General features: G+C 40.2%; 1 protein-coding gene and 1 non-coding gene across 4 annotated transcripts in view; both read left to right on the top strand.

Annotated features, from left to right (window-relative positions):
• The window catches only part of Frmd6 (FERM domain containing 6), a 224,189-nt gene that overhangs the window by 106,974 nt on the left and 89,563 nt on the right, over positions 1 to 27,652 (top strand). For 2 of the 3 annotated variants that reach the window (XM_074067984.1, XM_074067985.1), the window contains exon 3: positions 20,097 to 20,171. The gene's annotated coding sequence lies outside the window, so the exon portion shown is untranslated. The remainder of the gene's footprint in view (positions 1 to 20,096; positions 20,172 to 27,652) is intronic. The other variant, XM_074067986.1, reaches the window with a different exon arrangement.
• LOC141421940 (U2 spliceosomal RNA) lies at positions 1,436 to 1,624 on the top strand. The gene has a single exon (XR_012446621.1). It is a non-coding gene; the product is annotated as a U2 spliceosomal RNA (small nuclear RNA).

Genomic DNA, 27,652 nt, shown 5'->3' with positions numbered 1-27,652 from the left:
CTCTCCTTCCTTCCTTCCTTCCTTCCTTTCTTCCTTCCTTCTTTCCTTCCTTTGTGTACTGAGTTTGAACTCTGGGCCTCATGCTTGCTAGGCAGGCTCTTTACCACTTGAGCCACTCTGCCAGACCTTTTTCTTTTGTGTTGGGCATTTTTGAGATAGGATCTTGCAGACTATTTGCCTGGCTTTGAACTGTGATCCTCATGATCTCTGCTTACTGAGTAGCTAGGATTATAGGTGTCAGCCACTGATGCCCAGCTGCAGGTTAATTTACACACATATTTCTTTACATACATTCTCTGCATTGTGTCATTCATTCTAATTTTAGGATGGATTTGCACAGGCAGGCCATTGCTACATGAAACAATGGAAATAAATCATTCTCTTAATGTGTTTGCCTGAAGTATTTAGAGTCTATATAATTGCGCTGCTTATGTCCTACCACAAAAGATGTATGTTCTACTTAAATGTCCCTCATGAGGCCGCAAAGGGAAGATATATATATATATATATATAATCTTAAAAAGTACTCCAGTGAGGCATCAGAAAAGTGAACAGAGTAGACTAAAACTACACAGGATTAACTTCCTATGGGATTCGACTCTTTCTATAGCTAGGCCCCTTCTATAATTGGTGATAGTGTGTGCACCTTGCAATGATTGGTGATGTAGTGTCTATACCTTTTGAGACCTGTTGAAGGGGAATTCAGGTAGACTCACATAATATTACTTTATTCACCTGCAAAGGGAATTGAAATGGCTGGTCAGGAGGAGCTAGAGTACCTAAGTCTCAGAACCTGTGATCTCTTACTCTGAGCCACTGTAGAGGGACTTAATCACTCAGATGCTATTGGCTCCAGAGGATCAGAGAAATCGGTGTCTTCATTGAAAATTGCTGATGTAGCCAGAAGTAAGATGGGTCATGTTGTCTCTAGGACAGGGTAAATACCATCCTCTCCCACACCCTTGCTTCTGAGTTGAGCTCAGAAGTACTCTGAAGGGAGAGTCAAGAAGGTAGCTGGAGGTCTTCAAACAACTTGGCAACACCTTCTTGGGATCCTGGCCTAGGAAAAGAAAGATCTTCTTATCACACACATCCTCACACCCAGATTCACACCTGGACTAAGTAATACACACATGTAAACACTTACAAATACATATGCATACCTGTACACAGGTAGAAAAACTCACTACATGGTCACAAAAACAAACTCGTGCATACATGACATGTGCCCACCTCTCAAGCTCCCACACACAGGTGCACACACTGACTGGGCACCATGCATTGGACCAGGACAATCTGTAGTCCCAGTTCCTGCCTGATAATGATGATCTGGCCTTAGGCTAAGTTCTAGGAGACCTTGGCTTTCCTGGGCTTGACCCATGAATTAGTCCCCTCCAAGTAGTGGTAAGATTGAATGTCTATAATGAATGCTGCAATTGCTTCTCGGCCTTTTGGCTAAAATCAAGTGTAGTGTCTGTTCTTATCAGTTTAAATCTGATAGTCCTCTATCCGAGGACAATATATTAAATGGATTTTTGGAGCAGAGAGATGAAATAGGAGCTTACTCCAACTGTTCCACGCATTGACCTAGTATTGCAGTACCTCTAGGAATGGTGCACCCCTCTGGGGGATTTAAAAATATAAAAAAGAAAAAAATAATGCTGCAAACAGGAAGGAAGAGGAAGGAGATGACTTCCCTGTGTTTGGACCAATGATCACTTTGGTCTCTTTTGACTCAAAATGAACTATGACTCTAGCAATGTTTGTATTGCACAAGGACAGTGAATTCTGCATCTAGTTTAACACAGAGGAGATTCAATGGGGTTTGGTTCTGAAGCTCAAAGAAGAAATTGCTTGTCACTGAGGTGCTAATTCTAGTCTTGACAGACAGAAATGACAAGGTTCATCTTTCACATTATAATTTTTTTCTTAATTTCTGTGATTTAACATCAATATAATACATGTATCATGTATCAAATAATACATGATTATCATAGTATTATGAAATTTTCAACCAATATAGGCAAAACCTAGATCTTCCCCTGCCCTCCTCAGAGACAATCACTGTGTCTTCCAGATTCTAGACTATCTGGTGGGCTTTTTTCCTGATATAAATGATACCCTGCTACGTGAATTGGCTCACAATTTGCTTTTTCCCCTCTTAATCGTAGGTCTTATAGAGCTTTTATTAAGTGATTTTTAAGTGAGACAAGTCACTGGCCTTGCAGGCGGGTCCTTTTTCCCACTCCTGCCCAGTGAGTGCCACGCTGTGCCTGTGGTTCTGTCAGACGTTGCTGATTCTGGGTTCCTGCCTTTTCCCATCTTCCGGTCACAGCACTGGCTTTGCAGTCTGAGGGCTCCCGCCTGTCTGCTGTGGCCACGTGAAAGAAGCAGAGTCGTCTTACTGTAATTATTTGGGCTTCTAGGCAGTTTTCTGTGCATCAGATCCCGTAACACAAAACAGAAGAAAACCATTATGCCCCAAACCCAGCTATTTACTTTCCCACACAGCCATTTTCTGGGAAAGGGAGACAGTGACTGCGTAGGCTGGGAGAGGGAGCTGTGTGATCCCCAGCTAGGAGTCCTGATCTGCAGAGTGCCTGGCTCCTGGGCGGGGAGGACCCAGGAAAACAGGAACCACAGGAGGTGTGCCTTGAGTGCCCAGGCCAGCCAGAGGAGCCCAGTATTAAAATAACACAGACATGATCCGATTTTCTTTCAAATCCCATGCCCATAACTTGCTGGCTCTAAAATCTTGGATCAGATAGTTATCATCTCTTCACCTTTTCCTTCTCATCTAGGAGACGGATGTAATTTCCCTATCTGCATGGAGAGTACAAAGCCCAACACGGAGTGTTTTATACCATGTATACATATCCATGATAAAGTTTAATTTATAAACTAGGCAAAGTAAGAGAAATATTAATCGCATAATACAATAGAACAATTAAAACAATGTGCTGTCATAAAAATGATTTAAAAACAAATGCATTACTGACTTCTAGAAGTTTCCATTTGGTGTTTTTGGACCATGTTTGACTGTGGGTAAGTAAACCTGGGGAAATGAAACTGCAGATAAGGGTAGACTACCGCAGTAGTCATTTTAGCTCCTTTCTGGGGTTGTGAAGCTTATGTGAGAGACAGCACGAAAGTGCTAACACAGAACCTGGCATAAAATAATTCCTCAAGAAATATCAACTCCTGAGAGAGCATCTTCCTCCCCTTCTTTTTCTTGGATTCTTCTTGATGTTCCACCCACTTGTGTCTGCCCAGAGAGCTACCTTTTCCCTCCTCAGGCATGCTAGCAAAGCTGGGACCCTGCCTGCGGCCCGTATTCTGATCTTTCTCTAAGTGGAGACTCCCTGGAATTTTTCCCTTGCCCACCTTTTTCTCAAATCTCAAAGTTAGTCACTGCAGAGTTTCCTCTCAACGCCCAGTTCAAATGAAGCTAACCTTCCCCCATTCATGCATTTGCATTCATCCTTTCAATACCTATGTATGTTGGCACCTCCGATGTGCCAAACACTTGGATAGGTGACAGGGTAGAAAGAGACTAATCCCTGCTCTGAGGGAGTTCATCCATTAAGACATAACCTCTGACAAGGTTATGTCATGGATACCTCAAAGAGGGCACGCATACCAGCCTTGAATTCTTCTTTGCTTTCTATACTTCTCCAACTCGCTCTTCAAAACCTCCTATTGAATGTTTTATGTCACCAATTACATTTTTAACTTCTAAGTATTCTTTTTGTGTTCTGATTATTCTTTTTAAAAAATAATAGTGGGTCTTAAAAGGTGTATAGGAATCAGCCAGAAATGTATATTTGGACCAAGAGATGCTAACAACCTGAGGAGGAAAACTGGCTCCTCAATAGTTCAGCCTCTCATGGACTTACAGGTTCTCTGTGAGATGCAAGGAGTCATTTGGCCAAGCTGCTAAATGCAGTCATTCCTTCTGTCACTCACTGCATCAATGTTGTCTGCTTTGTCCCAGGTCATGGCCAAGGTCTGTGCATCAGAGTTCACAGGCAAGTGGAAGAGACCAGCTCATGAGCAAATAATTACCCTACATAATGGGTATATGGATTGTTCAGGAAATGGTGGAGAAAAACACTGAGAAGGAGAGGGAGGGAGGAGCACAGCAGCAGAGGTGATGTTATTGCTGACTCTTAAAGGATAAAAGGTAATCACCAGGCATAGAGGGCAGAGCAAGTGGCAAAGGAGGAGTAGCATTCCTGGAAGAGTGAAAGGCGTGCGTTCAATCAAAGAGGTATTAAAGAGCTTACAGCATGTGGGAGACTGGTGAGAAGTTCTGAGACTGGCATTTAATGTTCGCTGAAGGGGGGAAGTTGGGGCATAGGGACTGGCAAGAGATTTGGCTCAAGAGAGCTTGCTTGGTTCCTCTGGATTGCGCAGAGCCTCACCTTTCATGTCAGGATTAGGACTTGGTCTTTGTGGATCTTAGACACTTAACGTGGACCTTTTCGAGAACGAGTACAAATTATAGATCTTTTCATCTCCAAATGCACATAAACACAGAGTTGCAGGGTTCAAAGAACCTGAAGCCTATTCCTGGCCCTTTGCTGGGGCAAAGGAGAAGAGGAGAAGCCCCTGAAACATTTTGGGCCAGAATGTCATGTTCACGTGTAGGACTGCGTTCTGACTCTTTTCACTTTCAGCTGCACGTAGCCGTAGTGTCTCCCTGGTATGAGCATCAAACACCAGTGGTCCACCTCTGCTTCCAGCTGCAGTTGCAGTGGATAGTTCTGTGCGATCACTGATTTGTCCCCAGGTTTGTTGTCCCCCCTCTCTTGAGCAATACACAGGTTCAGTTCTAGGAAAGCCTTTGACCTGCAGACCTACAGGTGGAGGGGTATCAGAGGGTAACTACTGCAGCACCATCCTTCAGGGCTACCATTCCTCCAACCATGTTTTCCAAAAAAATTGCTAATTGCTCGTAATGTGATAGCCACTGTCCCATTCTCTTTTTATGCCTTTAAAAAAATCTTCAATGTTAATGGCTGCTAAGCAGAAAAAATAAGCAAGTGCTCACACTCATCTGGCCTTTACTACTGAGACATGTTAAAATTTTTGGTCCTATTTAGAATAAAAAGTTAAAATTAAAACTTTATAAGAAACTTTAAATTTAAAAGAAACATGAAATTAGGGTTAGAATTAGAAGGCTAATAGAACCAGAACTCCTAATGTTCCTATAATTAAGTTTATATGTCTTGAGGAATTTTAAAATCACTATACTTTGGCCAAATGTAATGCTATGTGCCACATTCCATTATAACATTCTCTACAAAAGTCAGAATACTCAGAGTATGTAGTATGGTCCTCGTTTAAGCAAAAAGGGAAACACACTGTCTTCTGGTGTGAAAATATATATTAACCCCCCTCCCCCCACCTCAGGTACCAAGGTACCAATAAATAGGCCTGGGATACAAGAGCTTCCCAAGGTAATGCAAGTGACTGTTTTTGAAGTGACCAATTGATTAAAAAGAAAACAATGAAAACGGTTAATGGCCACGACCTTGACTTCTTTCAGCCTATGGTTGTGGCATTTGTGTAGACAGTTTCAAAATCCACTGAGCTGCTTAAATGCAGGCATAGGAAAAATTGGACGTGGAGTCAGCAGGAGAATGTGGCGTGGCAAATAAAATTGTTGAGAAGAAAGTGACTGGTTCTTCTACGGTGTCTTAGCTATGTGATACGGGAAAACCACTTTTTGTGTTCTGCAAGCACAATCTCCAGAGAGAGCCAAAGCCAGGAATCTCTTTGGAGAAGGGAAAAGCAGAGAAGGAGGTTAGGAAGGGTCAGAAAAGGAAAAACCACAAATGGGAAACTTAAACAAAAATTTAAATTTCTTTAAAAGTACTTTGTTTTTGTTGTTGTTTGGTCTCATCATACCAGAATTCTCTGTAGATCTTTACAGAATGACCTAGTAGGCAGCACCCTGGCACTGGAGAGGTGAGTTGAATAAACACACTTGGATTGGTTTGTGGTGAGGACTCTGTTCCTCTATGGCTCTTGCACACAATGGGATCACTAGGGTTGTGCTGAAAGTCACCAGTGCCTAGGCCCCACATTTAGAGATTCTAATTTAGGGTAGGCTATGACTGGACATTAGGAGTTTGAAGGTCTTGCGAAGCATTTCTAAACTGTAGCCAAGGTTGAGAAACCTTGTTTTTTTCTCACTTTAATGTGCAAATTTAAGCTCAATAGACATTTGATAGGACCCAAGATGCAAATGATGCAGACCTGGAGGTCTTGGAGTACCACTTTGTGAGGGGCAAAGGAGTGTCTGAGCTTGTTTTAAGATGTCAATAGTACCAGTTGCTGGATTTCATGCCAGCAATGGAACAAACACTCAAACAACACTGAGATTTTAATGTGAGTAGTTGATGGATTGTTATATAGCCATGAAAGGTCACACCAATGAACGCAGAGTAATAGTGGGAGAATGGTTATGTCATGATGTAAAGTGAAATAAAAAGCAATGGCAGATAAAATTTTATGTGATTACAAGCATGTCAAACAAAAATGCATAGAAAAAACTGAGGATTATATAAAATATCAATATACTGATGTTTTTCTTTTATTTTATAGTTCTCAAGTAGTCCATAATTAAAACCAATCACTTTTTAACAAACAAAATATTTTCAAAAGAAATGCCTAGAAATGTGCAAGCTGAGATAATATAGTGCATTAAATACTGTCATATATCCAATTTCAGGTTCACATCTATCCTTATTTTATAATAACAGTAAATACAACTGATGTAAATCTCTTCATTTGGCAGGTAAGAAAACTCCAGATGAAACAGGTATTTAATTATACAGCTAATAATTTTCACAGAGCTGCAGATAAAATTAGGCTCTTTCTCATAGTGTGGTTCTTTCCGCTAAAACATTCTAGCTCTTTCTACAAATTTATCTTTGTTTATGTTGACTAACTCAGAGAGCGTTCCAAAGTCTAAGTAGCCATGTGAGACAAGAGAAAGATAGTTAAGCCAGATATAGGAAGACCTGAATTTTAATTTTACCTGACCTCTAATTTTACATGACCTTGGGGACACTACTTAAATTCACTGAGGTCTAATTTTTCATTTCTGTAAAATGGGTATTAACAGAAATACCTACTTCAAAGGTCATTATGAAGATGAAATGAGGGGACAGACATTCACTAAATGATGATTCCACCTCTGTAGGTCTTGGTTTGCTCATCAAGGAGTGACAAGGTGAGATAGAAAACCTCTAAGACCTGCAAGGTTCCTTCAAAGGCAGAGGTTGAAGAACTGTACTCTGGAATGATCTGTACAAACAAAAGTACTTATAATTTCTCTGGCTATCAAATAAGTTCCTCCCAGTTCTTAGCCTTATACTAGATAGCAATGATGAGTCTCAGTCAAATAATTTCAATACAATGTGGGCTGTGTCATAATGGGGAAATACAAAAGAGTCCAGAGGTGGTTGGAGTAGAGATGGAGATGAAGTGAATTTTGAAAGGGAAGGGCAGGGAAGGACATTCTGGTGGAGAGAAAGGCAGGTGCAAGGGCTGGGCGGTTTGAAGGAAGACCAGGTCTGGGTGGCTGGATCCCATCTGGAGAGGGGAGTGGGTTCAGGACCAGAATTGAGGCAGTTTATGGAGGAACATTTTGGCTTCTATGATGGGTTTATTGTATAAACTTTGAACCATATAAACTTTCTAATCAGGTTTGTGATTTAAAAATTAACCCTAACAGTAATGAGGAAGATGATGTAAAGGAAGAGAGGTAAGTTAGGAGGTTACAATGATCAAGTCTGTGGTGACCATGAAGAGATGGGTAGGTCTTATTGAGTGTTCTCACGTGTGGATGTGGCCAGGAATTGAGGAGCAGAGGAACCCATAGATGGCTGTGACCCAGACAGAAAATGCAAAAGTTCTCAGATGGAAAAGCAAGGAAGATGAACCAAATGGATTTGGGGATAGGTATAACTGTAAACCTGGAGGGAAAGAGATTATAGAATCTGTGTGCACGTAGCAAAGTGATGGGCAGGTCCACCTGTATCACTAAAATGCCAGTGACATTATTGGCTTCCAAATGTGTTCCAAGGTCAGCCTTGCCCGCTTCACAGTCCCCTGGAACTGGCTCTATCAGATGGCCCCCAAGGCAGTATCTGCAGGCTGAAGCATGGTGTTTATGCTCTAAGAGAAAGCATGCCTTGAAAAATTGATGAAAGCTTCAGAAACATAATGCAGTCCCCATACGAAGTTTTAGGTAGTCTAATATTTTTAAAAAGTAAAAAGAAACAGGTGAAATTAATTTTAACAATAGTTTTTAGCTCAATGTATTAAAAAAAATCATAATTCCTCATTAATCAATAGAATAACTATTATGGAGCAATTTTACATTCTTTCCATCACTCCAGGGTGGATTTCACTCTTACAGCACAACTAAGAGTGCTACAGCAGATCAAGTACTCAGTGGCCACCTGTGGCCATGATTACAGTAAGGCAAAATGCAGCTAGACACACCGCTCACTCTCCTGTCCTGAAAAATACACATACGCCCAAAAGTTCCCTAGCATTATAGAAATTCTCATAGCTATGAAGCACATCTGTACTTGGTTAACAAATTCTGCTTCTAGGGTCTTTGGTTTTTGTTGTTTTGTTTTGTTTGTTGCTTTTTTTAGCCTGATTCTGGAAACAGATGAGTTCCTTAAATGCTGCAATGCTTAACTTTAAATATTTTGCTCACGTAGAATATAATGCATACTATATAATGATAAGAACTCATTCTTGCACATAAAAGAAAGGATTAAACAGATCTTTTGTTTAGCAATCCCACAACTGGACTGTCCACTCTAAAAGATGGATTTTGACATTTTGGAGACACAGTGTTAGTTGCAGACTTGATTTATTAGCTCTGTGGATATTGTTTCCAGGACTGACAAACTGACAAACTGTGACATTTTCTGAGTTGATAATTTTAAATAGGATTTTTAATTCAGTGAGTTATTTTAATTGGTCTTGATGGTTTTCTTTCCCCATGCATTGGTTATATACATATTTCAGAGAACTGTCCTAAGGCACTGTTCTGTTCTCAGACTCCTACATGTGGGTCCCCTAAAGCAGCAGCCTCAGCAGAAATACGTCTTTCTGAATTCTGGGCAGAATTATTTTTAGAGGAAGCATCTGTTGTATTTGAAAGAATGACCCTTCCTGTAATTGGACTGTTGGGATGGTTTGGTTGTGGTCTCACATAATTACAGACCTGCGATAAGGGTCTGAGGGCCTTCGGTATATTTCCAGGGCCTCTAAATCAAGGGTGTGCGGTTAATTGCTCACAGGTGTTTTCTTCTGTTTATGAATACATGCAGTCTATGGGTTTTCTAAAACTTGGCAGGAGGAAGGGCCATAAGGCTGAGAGGTTTCTCAGATTTACTCAGCTAATTAATCAGGCAGGGTAGGGATTTGACTACTCCATTGAGGGAGCTAAGTGTTTGGAGTATGACTGAGGAGTACTCCAAAAGCCTGTACTTTTGAAAGAGAATTTAAGAGGAAAATGAAAGGAAATGGAAATTTTTCAGTAAGCTGTCCCCACTGAAAGTTCAGCAATGTGGCCCAGACTGTTGTAGCTGCTTTGCAGAGTTAGGTCAGCTCTGAGAAATGCTGCTGGGTTCTAAAATAAAGCCATGTCAAGGCATGAATTTTCATTTCTAAAACTATATATAAAGTACAAGCCACACTGTTGATTCTCATTTGTTCTGACTACTACTAATCGTTGTTGGGGTAAGGACCTTGGAGATATGGAAATGCTGATGAGAGGGATCCTTTATTAAATTTGTTTAGAATCCATTTTTAAGCAAATAAATGTGGCATTATTCTGTGTCATAACATGAAACCCCAAAGAATGTTTCAGTAATGGCTCCAGGTAATTTCTACAGTAGTTATCCATGGGAATGCATATGAGGAACTGAAGAAATGAAATTCAATTACAGCCATGTAGACTTTATTATTCTGCCTGGGAAGCTAGGTGAAAAATTGTTTCACAATTCTGTAGATTGAATGCCTACAGAGAGTCAAGTGTTGATATCAACAAAGATGAAAATCACATGGTTCTTGCCCTCAAGGAGCTTACATTTGGGAGGAGAGGAGGCAAAAATAAGTAAAGAATTCCAAATGAAAGTGCCAGTTGTGATAGGAAGAGTCTTGATGCAGCTCGTGAATTTGGAAACATTTTATGGAGGGTGTAGTGACTGAGCTAAGTTATAAACGATTAGTAAGAGTTAGTGGAGGTAGAAAATCTACTATTCCAAGGAGATTATCAGAATACAAAGTAGGGAGTGGATCAATGTGAGACTGAAGACATAGGCAGAGATGACAAGCTCCCAGGAAACCTTTGTAAATATGATGGAGGCTTAAGCTTGCATATAATCTGAAGGGAAAGATTCAGTTTAAAGCAGATGGTTTCAAGGTGTTCTGAAATAAAAAAAAAAAGGGGTAGAGGGATGCATCAACCTCTAAGATTGGAGAGAAGGGCAGCAGGCTGAAAGTGGATATAGAAAAGCTTGTAAGAGGGTGGGAAGTTCAGATATCTGTGCTTTATGCCTTTACACTCTGTGATTAAGTAAAAGGTGACAGGGTATTTGCTTAAAGCAATGGTTCTAATCCTTGGATGTAAACTGGAATCATCTAGGGAGCTTTAAAAAAACAAACAAACAAACAAAAACAATAACTGATGCTTGAATCCGGTGCAGGAAAATTCAATTTAATTGTGTAGGAAGCAATCTGGAATTGAGATATTCAAAAGGTCCTGGGGTGATTTTCATGGATTACCACAGTTGAAAACCACTGGTTCAGACTCAAGGGGTTGAGAAAGCAGTGAAGGATTGAAACAGCTGGTCAGGTTAACAAGCAGGAGAACTGAGGATGAGCAGTCTTAAAGACCAGGTGAGTCTTGAGATAATAAATTTATGAGAATCTACAAGAGTTGAAATATTTTTCTCCTAGCAGCAGTGCTATTCCAGTGAAGGAGGCCAGTTGTGGGACTGGTTCTAAGGTGAGTGTTGGTGGTTATGGGGCTGATAGTGGTGGAGAACACAGCTGTTGGGAACTGAGGCCTGAGAGAGGGGCACAGTCATTTCCATGCAGCCTAGGCTGTGCTTAGCGGAAAGCAAGCCAGTTCCTCCATAATCTTGTATTTTTGCTGGTGGAAGTTCAAATGAACTAGAATGTTGCCAAAAAGACAAACAAGTAAACAAACCACTAGGAGGGGCAAAGGAACCAGATATTCTACTACCTGTATAATCAGCTGCTGAATAACCTAGAGGTGACTGTGTGTGCTTACTGTGAATACACACAGCATTAAAATATCATGGACTGCATTTCGCCCCATTCCGTTTTGGAAAATCACCTTTTATGTTCATGAACTAAAGCTCAAGATCTGTTTACAATGGGTGTGATGTTTCCATTTGTCTAAGGAAGTATTTCTTAAATCTCAGGAGTGGCATGTGGTGGCCCCGTTTTCCCCAGGGATAGGCAGCATGGCTCTTGCAAAGGCAGTCACCTACTATTGAACCGCTTTGCATGTACACAGTGAGTCATTTGTTCTGGCAGAATTCCCTGCTCTCCACACACATTTTGACCTACCTTTAGAAGGTAGGAATGTTGACCTTATATATGATAGCCTGGCAGAAAAGTGGCTCTGTCACAGATTTTACTACTGAACAGCAGGCGGATGTGGGGACAGAAGAAAGGAAAGGGAAAGGCAGGGGCAGGAGATGTAGAGAGAAGAAGGGGAGCCATGATGAAGAGAAATCAAAGGTCATTCTTCTACCTGAAGTATTGCTCAGTGTGGGAAACCTGGCAGAGTACAGCCCAATGTGACAACTGCATTTCAGTGAGATAACCATCATGAATATGCACCTATAATGGAAATATGCTTAGTATGACACACTGGCACGTGTACATGTTTTGAGACGTTGGGCTAGTCATCTAACATCCTTGTATCTCCAACTTCCCTCTCAGTAAGAAGGATGATTTTGTGACCTACTTCATAGGGTTGTTGATGGGATTAAATGAGTTAATAGAACTGGAACAATCCTGGCACATAATAAGACAGCAATAAAATAGGGAGGATTTTAAATGCTTCCAACACAAAAAAATTATTTATGTTTGACATGATAGGCCACTGATCTGATCATCACATATTGCATGCTTGCAGTGAAATATCACATAGTACCCCAAAAACATGTAGAGGTACTATATGTCAATCAAAAACATTAATAAAAATAAGAGTGCAATAAATATTAATCATTGTTATTATTTGTTCTGTTTATTAGGCATCTGTGAACTTGAAGACCTTAATCCACCTTTGTTAGCTTCTTTTTCTTTTTTGATGGTACTGAGGCTGGAACTCAGGACCTCACCCTTCCTAGGCAGGCTCTCTACTACTTGAGCCACTCCACCATCTTATTTTTCTTAAGTTATCACTAAAAGAGAGATAAAATCATCTGGTTGATATGCAGATGCATTTAATGGTATTAGGACAGTCATGCACTTTAAACTAAAATAAAATATTCAACAAATGCATGACAGTGATTATCTGTTTATTCACAAGGCTGTATGAGCCAGAATATACATGGTGTCCACCCTTATGGAGCCCACTGTGTGTTGTAAGAAGTTAGACATTGTATATAGAGAGACAGTGCGACAAAAAAATACACTCAATCATCAGGTAGCTTAGAATTCCCTTGACTGTTACTTTGGCCATCGTTCGAACCTACTGTTTTGTATACATCAGGAATTTCTGATTTCAGAGTTTCATACTAAGACTACCTGGTCATGATTCAGTAAATGAAAAGTCTTCATATATTTACATTAAAACATGAATTTACATCTCTGCAGAATCTAAGAAATACAAAGAAACACTGTTTTTAATAAACGCACAGGAGCCCAGGGTTCAACAAGTGAACAACTAACACAGTATCCCTTACACAAGCATCTACTATAGATGGCTGTTTATTAAATAACATTGTTGGGCTTTGAGGAGTAAGGAAGAACAAGAAGGAACAAGAGGAGAAGAAGAGAAGAGGGACAAAAAGAGGGAGAGGGGAAAGGAGTGAGGAAGGAGAAGAGAAGAGAGGAAAGAAAACAGAAAAGAAGAGGAGAAAGGAGGAGAGGAGAGATGAGCTCCTGTCTTTTCCTTTAATAAGTCTGAGACCAATAGATAAAGAAAAAAACACTTGGAAGAGTTGTCATAGGATGAAAAGAAAGATTTCTTCCCAATACCCCAATACTCCCTAGCACCCCGACCTCACAGAACCATCTCTTACCAGAGATGGACAGGGATTCAGAGACTACCCCACGCTCAGCATGAAGATGTATAGCTAATGGACAGTATTTGACTAAAGCCTAAAGCACATCAGTCTGGATGTTTGGGGAGCTTCGTGTTCCTAGCAGCTGGCCCAATGTACCTACCAAAATTATGTCAGCTACTTTGGATACTTTTTGGAGTATCAGAAATAGCCCAACATCTGGACTCCATGTGTTTTCTTTAGGGTTTAATATTACTTTATGGGGAAAAAGTTGGAAAGTTGAGAGCAATAGGAAGGCCTTTTCTTACGACAACTGTATCCAGGTTGTTCCAGATGACAAACAGTTGTCTTCCCTGCAGCCAAAAGTGCCACCCATACCCTTTTCACTTTCCGAGGTGACCAACGAAGAGTCATGTGATAAGACAAGTTATTCACCTTTATGAGCCCCAGGTCTCTCATTTGCAAAATGAAGCGACTGAACTAAATGGTCTACTTAAGATATCCTTCTATGACTTTGACTGGCCTCGCTGGGAATTGGCTTGACTAGTTCTGTGGAGGTCATCCAAACCTGATTCCCATTCAGCTTGGTCTGTGGATTCTACTTTTAAATTGGTCTGGGAACTTCTCCTCTAAAATTTACAACTGGATGAAATAAATCCATCAAGGGCAGCTAATTAGCACAGATATTGCTGCCAGCAGTAACTTATGAAGGAAGTTCTATAGGATAAAGGGAAATGATTCTTCCCAGACTACAAGAAAAGTTCCACTGATTTGGCACAGGGTTGAGGACTGGATGCCAGGATGAAGGGCAGAGGAGTGATGACTGAGTCCCTTCTCTGAGAAAGGGATGATCCTTAAGTGGAAATGGATTAATGGTCCCCTGTGTCCTATTTGGAACTGTTCACACCACTCAGACCCTTCAGTCTGGGCCCCTTCAGTCAGGCCTTCTAGAGCCAGCAGACTACAACCACCATTTCTCATCTCCTAGGGGTGTCACCCTTCCTGGGAAAACCTGCCCACTCCACCAGCAAAGGACTGGATTTTGTTGGCTTGCTGAGCAGTGTGGCAGTCCTGCCTGAGTGACCTGGCAAGACAGGGTAATGCCCAAACCCAGACCACCGCTGCTCCTATGGGCCTCAGCTGCTTCCCAAGGGCTCCATGGAGCATCAGTGATTATAGTGCTATGGGCTCAGGTCCCCAAGCCATGTTGCAGATGTATTGTTGGTTGCAAGTTGGCACCAGCCTTAGAGAGCTGGGCACTGCATGCACGCTTGTCCTCATGTTCTGACATTCCTAAAGACAGCCCTCAGTAGGAGATAGTAACTTCAGAGAGAAGCAGCATCCACCCAGTCCAGCTGACTCGCCAGAGGTTGCTGATAGAATCAACTTTGTTTGTTGCAATGGGACTTTCACATCACCACGTTCCAGGTCTGCAGTATAATTACTTTAAACATAAAGTGGCATTAACCACACCACTGTTTATGTGCCCAAATCAGCACTCAGAGGAAACTACCTTTTAAGCTTTAACTTTTTGATGTTACCTCAACACTGCATGTGATTTTGGCAAGTTATTTGTGCTTGACGCGATGACTCAAGGCCTCTGAGTGTAGAGTTGAACTCTGCTGCATGCCCAGGAGGGATGTGTCTTGACGTTCTCACTGGACCAGCTTTGCACGGGGGCAAAGATTTTTCTGCCTTTCTTCAGTAATGATGAACTGCTGCAGTGTAACCCACCAAGGCCAAGTTTCTAACCAGATTAATTTTCTTGGCTCCACCAGTACATCCAGAGGCATGTTTTATCCCAAGGTAGACACCCAAACGAGCTTTTTAAGTAGACCTGAATGTCCTGCTGCTCCACTCTGCAGATTGCTCAGGAAGATGGGTGGATCTTCACAAAAACATAACAGAGGGCTAACTCAACTGGATTAGATGGTATTATTTTCAGATTCTGTGATTGCTAAGCGAAAAAAGCCATACATACTAGTGATGGATTTTGAAAAATTTTTTAATTTATATAATACTGAAACAATGCCCTTTAAGAAGATAGAAAAACACACAACAGAACAGAACCTTCCTTGCAGCCCAGTGTAAGTAGGTCAATGCAATTACCCCCACTTTAAGATTAGGAAAGAGATTCTGCCAGGTACAGCTGGTCCAGAAAGCCAGCAAAGGTGCTGAAGTTAGAACTGAAAGCTTCCCATCTGGGTCAAGCCTATGTGGTCACAGAGCAAACCAAAACAAACAGGGTGACCGTATCTAGTATGTGCAAACCAGGACTTTTTGATGGAATGCAAAGGGAATTATTAACCAAGTATAATAGGCATAACCTGAGACCATTTGTGGCAAATCAGGACTTACATCCAAGCCATTCTATGGCTTTCACCAGCGGCACTGCACCTGGATGAACTGTGAAGCCAATACATCGTATGCTTCAGATCCCTCACTTGTGAGTGGTGAGTGGCCAGGACCTGTACGGTATGATAGGTGCACCAAGAATGCAATCAGGAAGTGTTTCTACATAAGCATTTCCGGTAACTCGTCTAAAAAGGGTTTTAGATGAAGTCCCAGATCTCCAAGGCTTCAGTAATCTATTGTGATTTCTTTTCTTGTTTCAATTATTCTAAATTTGTATTCATTTTCTTAAAGACCTTCCCCCCTACCCACACCCACTCCTACTCAGATTGTTTGAGCTTCAGGATCCACACCTGTGGAAGGGTAGCTGCTTAGGTGGGGTGGTTGGAGAGAGAAGTAAGAGTCAGCATCATGGTAACAGGGTACAAATCAGGTGATTTCTCACTACTGCATTTATCCTAGTGGTACTAGGATAAAATGATCACTGAAGTCTGCTCTAGAGAAGAAAACAAATCTTCCTACTGGACCTGGGGTCACAGATGATGAAGAAAGCATAGCCATAGTTCTTGCTCCTAGTACTTGCTTATAGAAAGAAACATGGACAAAAATGGCTCAATGAATTATGTGATCTTCAAGAACATATAATATCCACTGCTAGCATGACTTCTGGTCATGGCGCTTCACTTGGAGTCAACCCCTGGCCAGACTCCACTCATGTATATGGCACAAGTTCAACTCAGGTTCCAGAGAGTTTACTTTTTTTCACAGAACCCCAAAGATTCAGCCCAAACCAAGCTTCATTCAAGTTCCTTCTCTGCACTGACTCATTTTGTTGCCTTGTTCTTTATCATAAGATTCTCAGTTTTCTTGAATCAGCTTTTTTTTTTTTTTGCTCCACAAAAGTGAAAAGGGACAGCAAATTTTAAAATAGACTGGCTTTTACACACACGTTAAAGCAATGCCTTAGGTGTACAGAATGTGGGAAAAAAGTGGTTTGTTATTTAAACAAAGCAAAAATGATCTTGGTGGAACTCTTGGTCATATTTTAGAGATTCTTCCATTGCAGAATCTCTGCCTTGATGAGTTATGCATGTTGAACCAGTCTAACCTCATGTTTCCTGACTGAAAATCAAGGAAATGGTCTTTAAAATGGGCTCCTGACTTCCACAGGTCGAAACACTCAAAATATGTGAGATTATGAAACCCAGAATCCTTGTCGGTCACTCTGAATGGGGAGTTTTGCAAATCATTCTGTTCTCTTCCTGCTCTGTCACATTTCCTATTTTTGCAGCGGTCACATGTAATTTGTCATGCTTCCCTGCCTCTGGAAATACTGGTCTCCATCACAAAGCCTCTTTACATCTTTTCAGCCTGGATGACTCCTTGTCATCCTTCAGTTTTTCCAGACACCACGGGTTTCTGAAAGACTTTCTGACCACTGTTGTCACCTCCCATCACCCTTAGCAACTTGCTCCTGATCACATCCCAGCAGTCTCCGCTGCCTTGGGAAGTTATATTGACTTCCCTGTCTCTTTTACTAGACTATGAACAATCTGAGTGTAAAGTCTGAATTTGCTACGATTACAGTAGACATGCAAGAAATGTGGATAAATGAACAAGTGAATGAAAGCAAGAAGACACTGTACAAAACTTCTAAGGCAAGAACTGTGGTTTGATGACTCTGGAAATAGTTTCAAAGAATTTCCTATCAACCTTATTTCTAAGTTTCCCAACTTTGAAATTCCAGTGCTTACTGGGAGTGTCACATGGGTAGTACTATTCAAAGATTAAGCTCAAAGAAGATCCCAAGGGCCTGGGATATTCTGAATGACGCATAAAAGGGTAAATTGAACTCTCCACATTCTGAACTTTCTTCCTCTTTGATTCCTGGCTTTTAATATTGTTGCCTTCTAAAAGTGAGATGAGTTAGTAGGGTGATAGTGTGTGGGTATATAATTCCGTTGTGGGAAAAATCTGTCCTCTTGCTGTATCTTTTATAAAATGGGTTCTCTACAAGAATCTGCTAAATCAGTGGACCAGACCGTCACCTGGAGCTGCATAATGCAGCCCCAGGAGCCCATGGGGATGTTTTCCATTTGCCTTCCTAAACTTCAGCACTGAGATAGCTAAACATCAGCATCAAATCTTCTACGCTCCACAAGTTAGTAAAATGAATTTTATAAAGTCCAAATTGGAGCTAAGGGAAGTTGGGAAATTTGTCTAGAAGGCTAACTTACCCTCTTAAAACTCACTTTAAATATTGATTCACCTCAATTTTGTACAAATTTAAAACTATGTCATTGAACACATTGGAAAATTTTCAAGTTGTCCAAGTAGTAGAAAAAAAACTGTAATGGTAATAAAAAGTTGTATTGTATAGCTTGAAAACTATAGGCAATTAACATTACCTCTCTTGTTATACTACAAGAGCCAAAATTATCATAATTTTAAAACAACATCATTTAATACTTTGTCTCTAGCATAGTGTGTGCTGGAAGGGAGTAAAAGAGGGTAGTTGGAGAGAAAGAGGGTAGTTGAGTGAAATCAGTATTGTGAACACTTGGTGTCTTAATTCCAACCATCTCCATATTTAGAAAGAGATGAATTTGTGGGAGTCTTGGTAGTGGAGATGGGGGGATGGTTGTATATTTTTCTCACTTAGAACCTAATTCAGAAGTGGGTTAATAACTTATACTGTTGTGTTTTCAGAAAATAAATGTAACCAAAACTGAAAACAGAACCCAGAAATTCTAATATTTCTAAGCCTATTTGTTCCAAAGCCCTGGGATTTCCCCTTATCTTTTTCTTTTCAAACTTGGGGCAAAAATAGACATATTTGTACCCATGGGTAGGGAGCAGTATCTGGACGACCCCTCCCTGGACTCGACTGGAACTGAATTTATTTACTGTCATGATGAGCTACTATGGAAAAATTGCTGTAGCTTTCAAATTTTTAAACTCCTAAATACATATCACATCATTCTGATCAGATGGTAGCCATTGATCTTAGATACAACATGATCATTCCTAGTTCTAGGTCTTTGTAGAATGTTCTTCCCTCTCTTCTCTGCTTATCCAAACCTTAGGTCCTTTGGGGTTGTCACATCATTTGAGGAACCCCTCCTCCACTCATCCTCTTCTGCTTATGTTAACTGTGCCCTTCTCTAAATTCCCCTAGCACTTACTGTCTGAATCTTTTTTTGGGGAAATAGGGTCACGTTTTATGCCTGGGCTGACCTGAACAGCAATCCTTCTATATATGCTTTCTGCATAGCTGGTACGACAGGAGCTTGCCATTACATCCAGCTACTGGCTGAGATAGAGGTCTCACTAATTTTTTTTTTCACCTTGGCTGGCCTGGAACCACCAGCCTCCAAATCTCTACCTCCTGAGTAGCTAAATTACAGACAGAAGCCACTGGTGCCCAGCTGAATCATTCTTTATAGAACTTAATTCTATTCTCCTTTTCTCTGTACTGAATTGATATCCTGAAGAATGAGGTCCACATCTTGTCTTTTGGAGTTGTCAGATCCTAGGTTCATGCTGAGCATTAAATAGACAAGATAAATATTTGTTCAAGCAGCCAAAAAAACATCCAATCCTTGGTGGTACTCCAAGGTCTGATGGAGAGCAAGATAGCAGGATGGAAAGAAAGTACAGGTATTTTGAGTCAGACAGAGAATTTTTTTTTAACTCTCTGGCCCCAGTTTTTGTTGTTGTTCTGTTCTTTTTTCCCTGTAAATGAGAATAAGAATACCTACTTTGCCAAGCTGTCAGGATGAGAAATCATGATGGGAATGGCAGGTTCAATGCCTTCTATATAGAGCCTCTCAATCCATGGCAGTGGTCATTTATGTCCCCAGAACTGAAAAATTATTACCCCCTTTTGCATTAGTTTGCCAAATAGCATTTTGAGATAGTTCTTTTCAGGGAAAATAAAAATTGTTGAGCAATGTTATTTGAACTCATGATGAGAGAAATGAAGGGAAAAGTGGGAAAGACTTGCCTGTGTCACTTTCCTTGTCATTGACAGGTTCAGGACTATGACTAGGGTTTTCTGGGCAGTGAATACAGCAGCACGTCTTCATAATGCAAGGTTTAGGGCACCTCACTCCACAAATCACTCGTTCCATTCTTAGGATTTGTTGTTGTTTCCTGCTCCTCTTGACTGACAAACAATTCTAAAACATAACAAAGGAAGATCTTAAATGTATTTGACACATAATGGTTTGCCTTGAGTCAAATGACTACTTTTGACTGCTTAAAATATATGCAGGTATGCACTAAGTAATGATGTTTTTGATCTATAATTTTTTTCTGTCTTGCTTTAGAAGGACTGATAACAAAGGCTTTGAATTAAATGTAAAGCAAACAAAACTACTTCTTAATCAGCTCTCATTAACTGGCAACCTAAACACAAACGGTCCTTTTTATTTTCAGGTCCTCCAGTGATTTCCAGCAAATGAAGAGTCTGAAATGTTCTGGCTACTTGGAGAACTTATAGTCAGAATGTAGGTGAGTACCCTACAAAGTTCAAGAGAGTCTAACAACCTGGTGAACAATTTGTAAAGCACTGAAGAGGAAGCAACAGGGCTTTGGACAGGAATCTACACCCTTTCATAGAGTCATCCACCCTGTCCTCTCATGTCCTTCCCATTTGTAAAAGTGACAGTGGCTTTTTTTTTTTTTTTTTTTTTGAGGTACTGGGAATTGAACTCTGGATCTTGTGGTTGGTAGGTAGGCATTCTACCACTTGAGTCATAGCCCCTATCCCCTCCCACCTCACCAGCCCTTTTTACTTTAGTTTGTTTTTCAGATAGGTCTCATGATAACTTTATTTAGGCTGGCCTTGGATGGTGATCCTCCTACCTCCACCTCCCAAGCAGATGGGATTACAGGCATGTACCACCATGCCTGGGTGACCATTTTAGTATGATACTTGTCGCCATGAGTTCTGTTTAGTAAAGTGATTAAGGACACTGGCTTTGGTGTCAGAAAGACCTAGGCTTGAATCCCGGTTATGCTACTTAGCAACTGTCACTTTGAGCAGAGAACCTCTTTATGTTCTCTCATCTACAAATTAGGGATAATTACTGTACTACCTCATAGGGTCATTAAGGTTAAATAAAGTGCCTGAAATATCTAGCTGCTCAATAATTATCAGCTATAATATGCAAAGTAGTATAAGCTTCTAATTGGAAAAATACCCATATAATTCAAAATTAGTTAACTGGCAGATAGGTCTGTTCAATTTTAAGTAGATTTGAAGTAGGCTTCCCATTAAACAGCACCGTCTGCCAAATAGGCTGATCTATAGTTGACTCATACAAGCTGATTTTTTTTATGCCTTTAGAGTTATACCCTTCAGTATTGTAAGTGAATCATATTTATCCACAAGACACTGTGTTCCCTCTCTCTTCATAATCTTACTTGAAACACTGGGACTGAATGAGGTCAGAAAGAGACATTATTAAAGGAGCAAGTCCTGAGCCAGCCAGACTTCATTATTCCTTGGGATTCTCAACCACATTTATTTCCTTCCATAATGTGAATTGCAAATTTATAATCTTAGTTTCTTAGATACACGTTTATGACTAAGACCTAGAATAACATTTCATAAGTGACTGAAAAATAATGATTGAAAGGGTTTCCTTAGTTTGAAATGTTGCATATAGAGATTAGGCCACATCAGAAGGTCTAGCCAGATAGGTCACTGGAGTGCACAGGTGACTGAGGGCCCAGCAGATGGAGAAACATGGACCAGAGGAGATCAGAAATCAAGCAAACCAGAAGTAAGAGAGCATAGGGCAGGGAGAGGCTGCTGGCTAAGACAGGAAGTGGCAGATGGGTAGGTTGGGTGCTGCCTTTCTAAACAGCAGGCCATGTGGGCGCCCTGCCATTTCCATTGCTAATGTTGGAGAATAGAAGTAGCTTCTGGCCTGCTCATCTTCTCCCTGGGCCCACTCTTTTTTGGCTCTGTTATCACCCAACTTGCTTCTCCACTTTGCTCATGACTGTATGCCTTATCCAATTTTGAAAGCTGGAGCGTTGGAGCTGTTATCTCCAGAGTCACAGAATAATGACTATTTGAACTGAAAGTCAGGTGTACGCCTGTTTCTAGGAATACAGCTGGATTATATTTACTTCTGAATGCTACTTTTAATAAGGAGAAAATCATGTTATGCATTGCATAATAACATATTTCAAACAAATTGAGGTATAGTTAACATACAATAAATTATTACCCATTTTTAATGCTAATGACTTCAAGTAACATCACGATCCAGTTTAAGAACATTTTCAACACCCCCAAAATAAGTCCCTTCCCTATTTTCTAGTCAATCTCTCTCATCCTTAGCTATAGGCAACCCCTAATATACTTCCTGCTTCCATAATTTTCCATTTAATGGAAACATACAGTTTACCTTTTATATCTGCTTTCTTTCACTCAGCATTACGTTTTTGAACTTCATTCATCATGTAGCATTAGTTTGTTCCTTTTTATTCTAAACAGAGTTCCCTGTCCATGCACCACAGGGTAAATGTTTAAATTGTTTCTATCACTACTAACAATGCAACTGTGAATATTTGTACACATATCTTGGTGTGGATATACGTTTTCATCTCTCTTGGGTAATTTCTAAGAGCAAAATTGCTGGGTGATAACTTTTTAAAGAAACCCCCCAGTTGTCTTCCAGAATGAAAAATATTTTATATTCCTATTAACCATGTGTGAGGGTTCCAATTACTCCAAATCCTTGGCAGCCCTTCTTATTGTCTGTCTTTTTAATTGTACTCATTCACTGGGGTCATAAGCATTCTACAGCAACAAGAATCCATCCCTCAACTTGAAACAGGCCCTGTACAATTAGGAAAGGTACATTTAGATACTATTTCTTGTTTCAGTCTAATAATTAGAACAAGTGAAAAAGAAACCTAGCACTAGATGTGGGCAGGTGTAAGAGCTCAGGGCTGACTAGTTCCAGCCAACTGGCCAGCTGCTTTTCCCTCCAGCCAACTGGCCAGTTGCTTCTCCTGTGCAATTCCTCCTTTGCTCCAGCAAATTGACATAGAACTCTTAGGGTAAGCCTCTCACAGCCCATGATGTTATTTCAAAGAAAACAAAGAGAATCAAGGAACTTGTTCATGCTGAATTTTCATCTCAAAACAATGAGATTGGGTAATAAGTTATACTTTCAGAGGAAAAAAAAAAGAAAACAGAGAACCCCATGTATGTTAACTGTCCATATGCTGGATATGCAATGAGCACTTCCACATTTTTGTATCATGAAACTCAATGCTGGTGATAGTTTTGTCTTTACCATTTCATAAGCGAAGAAGCTCAGATGCAAAGAGGCTAGGTAACTTGCAAGGCGTCACAGAGAGTGAGTGAAGCTGGTATTCAAGCCCACACCGTCTAGTTTCAAGTTGGATTGTAGTTCATTACACTGAGGACAAAGGAGGAAGAATTTAATGATCAAGGGAATTTTAATGGAAAGTAAATGAAACAAATCAGCCAATGAGAAACTACAACTATGAGAATTTACAATTGGCAATTATTATACCTACATTGTACAGCCAGCAATTATCTTGTGGTACAGGACTTCCACTCATTTCCACACTTTCGCCGTATGTAGTTGCGAAGTTCTAACCCTCGGGACTAAGAGCCAAACTGACAGCTTCAGCAAGAATGTGGAGGAGTGGGATTCCTGCTTATTGAAAAGGCATTTTCATTTTCTCCCCGCTAAGAAAAGACTGTTCATTCTGAGTGCTTGCCCAGTTAATGCAGAGAAAATCCACAGAGACATTTTTACCACCCAAGGTGAGAAACTGAGAAGTTCCAGAATTAAACTGGCACATTTTTGAGTAATAGTTCTGTTTCCCTCGGGCAAGAGAAATGTTTTCTGATGTCATTACTACCCACCACCACCTGGCATCTCTGCATGGTCACTCCAGAGCAGAATGTAGAAGAAACGGTGCATTTAAAAGCGCTTGCAGGGCACGTGGGCGAAGTGTCTCAGAGGCACATTGACAGATCACACAGTGGATGCCTCCCTGATATCTGTCCTTGGGAACATTTGATTTGTCTCCTTCATTAATTCCATTTTTTTCATAGATGCCTGTATGGTCATCATGGAAAGAAAAAGTGACACATTATCTTCAGAATGTCTAGTTTCATTGGTTCCCTTATTCTTTCTATAATCGAGTTTGGGCTGCTCATGCTTAGGTTGGGAAGTGGCAAGAGAGACCGGACAGGAGGTGAAACTATGGATAACACACTGTGAAGTTACTTCTTCTCTTTATTACAACCAACACAAACTCTGGTAATTGGGGATCATTTGGATTTTTATCAATTAAGTCTTCAAATTTTAGGGCTTTAAATTAAATCCTAACTCTGGCAGCAGCTTGTTATTTGGTTCATCTCATACTCTTAATAGCACTTATCTTCTAATAGGAATAAAATGCCAGTTAACAACACCACAGGGTCTAAGAGCAAGAGGAAAAACTAGCGAAAAGTGACTATAAGGTGTTTTGCCAGAACAAATTCATACGGGTATATGTAACAAATGCAGTAATAATGCAGCTTAGAGCAACATGCTCCCCAAACTGTGTTCCAAGAGATACTAAGAGGCAATCTGTGTGGGGCTGGGGAACCCAACTTCATAATCAAGTAAGTTTGGGAAACACTCAGAAAAGAACACCAAAGATTCTTTAACACATTAAATGAGCATTGTGAATCTCTGAAAGGGGGATGGTACACAGAGTACTTCCTGAGCTGCTGGAAAAGGAAAACTTAATCTCAGAAACATTTTGTAGAACATTTTGGGGAAAGATGGCACAGAAGTACAGGAGTAGAGTTTATCTCTCTGAAGTTCTTACCTCCAGGTTCTCTTACCTCCATTCTGTCTTTCTAGTAACCCCAAAGAAGACCCCATCCAGTAAACCCACAGAGGATGGGAATGTATTGAAACAGGAATGGTGTTTGTGAACCTTCCTACATCAAATTGTCTTCTAAGAGCCTAGAGGATCAAACTGATTGAGACACTGGTTAATGGTAATTTCAGGTGAAAGGGGAATTCTTTATTATTATTATTATTATTGTTGTGCTGGTGGTACGTTGTAACATTTTACCAAAGGTTTTACAGTATATCATAGTTGAATTCACCCCCTCAATCATTCTCCTTCATCCCCCCTCCCCGAAAGGGGAATTCTTCATTAAAAAAGCCAAACCAGCTTACATGATAACTAAATTCAAATAGAACTTGCTTGGACCTGAATTTTAGCAAACTGATTTTAGAAACATGGAAAGTTTGGATGCTAAAGAGTTATTATTAATTGTTTGAGAATGGAATTTGGTTATGTAACAAAATGTCATTTTTTTAAGAGATGCATGTATTCAAATATTTAGTATGAAATATGGTGATGTCTAAGATCTATTTTTAAAATACCTTGCAAAATATTAGAAGCAGATGAGGTAAATGTTAATACTGCTCAATGTAAGTAATGAGCTACGTGGGGTTTTAAATGATATTTTTATAGCTTTGAATTGTTCATGAAGTTTTTATTTGTTTGTTTTCATTGCTTTGTCTTCTTTTTGTGGTGCTGAGGATTGAACCCAGGCAAGCTCTCCACCACTTGAGCCACATCCCCAGTCCTACGATGAAGTTTTTTAAGATGCAGATTTATTAGTCCCAAATCGACCAAATTAAACTCACTAGGGATTGAGGTGGAAGTCTGCTATTGTTTTCTCTCTCTCTCTCTCTATCTCTCTCTTTCTCAGGTTTGGTTGGGGAAGCTGAAATGCTACCCCTCTGGGCTGTCACAAGTTTTACACCTTACCCAGTTTTCACAGCCCAGTTCTTTTTTTATTTTATTTTATTTTATTTATTTATTTTTATTATTTTATTATTCATATGTGCATACAAGGCTTGGGTCATTTCTCCCCCCTGCCCCCACCCCCTCCCTTACCACCCACTCCGCCCCCTCCCTCTCCCCCCCACCCCCTCAATACCCAGCAGAAACTATTTTGCCCTTATTTCTAATTTTGTTGTAGAGAGAGTATAAGCCATAATAGGAAGGAACAAGGGTTTTTGCTGGTTGAGATAAGGATAGCTATACAGGGAGTTGACTCACATTAATTTGCTGTACGTGTGTGTTACCTTCTAGGTTAATTCTTTTTAATCTCACCTTTTCTCTAGTTCCTGCTCCCCTTTTCCTGTTGGCCTCAGTTGCTTTTAAGGTATCTGCTTTAGTTTCTCTGCGTTAAGGGCAACAAATGCTAGCTAATTTTTTAGGTGTCTTACCTATTCTTACCCCTCCCTTGTGTGTTCTCGCTTTTATCATGTGCTTAAAGTCCAATCCCCTATTGTGTTTGCCCTTGATCTAATGTCCACATATGAGGGAGAACATACGATTTTTGGTCTTTTGGGCCAGGCTAACCTCACTCAGAATGATGTTCTCCAATTCCATCCATTTACCAGCGAATGATAACATTTTGTACTTCTTCATGGCTGCATAAAATTCCATTGTGTATAGATACCACATTTTCTTGATCCATTCGTCAGTGGTGGGGCATCTTGGCTGTTTCCATAACTTGGCTATTGTGAATAGTGCCGCAATAAACATGGGTGTGCAGGTGCCTCTGGAGTAACCTGTGTCACAGTCTTTTGGGTATATCCCCAAGAGTGGTATTGCTGGATCAAATGGTAGATCGATGTCTAGCTTTTTAAGTAGCCTCCAAATGTTTTTCCAGAGTGGTTGTACTAGTTTACATTCCCACCAACAGTGTAAGAGGGTTCCTTTTTCCCCACATCCTCGCCAACACCTGTTGTTGGTGGTGTTGCTAATGATGGCTATTCTAACAGGGGTGAGGTGGAATCTTAGTGTGGTTTTAATTTGCATTTCCTTTATTGCTAGAGATGGTGAGCATTTTTTCATGTGTTTTTTGGCCATTTGAATTTCTTCTTTTGAGAAAGTTCTGTTTAGTTCACTTGCCCATTTCTTTATTGGTTCATTAGTTTTGGGAGAATTTAGTTTTTTAAGTTCCCTATATATTCTGGTTATCAGTCCTTTGTCTGATGTATAGTTGGCAAATATTTTCTCCCACTCTGTGGGTGTTCTCTTCAGTTTAGAGACCATTTCTTTTGATGAGCAGAAGCTTTTTAGCTTTATGAGGTCCCATTTATCTATGCTATCTCTTAGTTGCTAAGCTGCTGGGGTTCCGTTGAGAAAGTTCTTACCTATACCTACTAACTCCAGAGTATTTCCTACTCTTTCCTGTATCAACTTTAGAGTTTGTGGTCTGATATTAAGATCCTTGACCCATTTTGAGTTAATATTGGTATAGGGTGATATACATGGATCTAGTTTCAGTTTTTTGCAGACTGCTAACCAGTTTTCCCAGCAGTTTTTGTTGAAGAGGCTGTTATTTCTCCATCATATATTTTTAGCTCCTTTGTCAAAGACAAGTTGGTTATAGTTGTTTGGCTTCATATCTGGGTCCTCTATTCTGTTCCACTGGTCTTCATGTCTGTTTTTGTGCACAGCCCAGTTCTTGATTTTCAGTAGGGCAGCCTTGTGGGTGTATGAGCTAATTGTAATATATCAAAAAACCTATTTATTACCCAGATGTGCAGGGTGAGGCTGCAGATGCTAGCTCAAAAGATCAAACATCTCATTAAACAAGTAAGTTTAACATGGCTTGTTATTACTGATTAGCTCTGATGTGTTTACTGTTTGTAATACAAACACAGCTGCACATCTTTGAATTAAAATGTGAAAGTGAAAATTATTTGTCATAATTAGAAGGCAACCATAAAATTATATTAAAAAGCAATGTTTTGTTTTACAAATAAAATATTTTAAAGTAAACAATGTAAATAATAACTCTAATCATTTTTTAAGATGTATACCTAAAAATAAGTCCCTTAGAGAGAATGGAGCGCTTAGGATTAGCATAAGCAAGTTAAAAGCCAACCTTCAGAAGTGGCATTTTC

This window comes from Castor canadensis, chromosome 3 (assembly GCF_047511655.1).
Source record: "Castor canadensis chromosome 3, mCasCan1.hap1v2, whole genome shotgun sequence".
Taxonomy (NCBI): Eukaryota; Metazoa; Chordata; class Mammalia; order Rodentia; family Castoridae; genus Castor; species Castor canadensis.
Note: the sequence above shows the minus strand (reverse complement) of the source record. Positions and strands in the feature narration are given on the sequence as shown.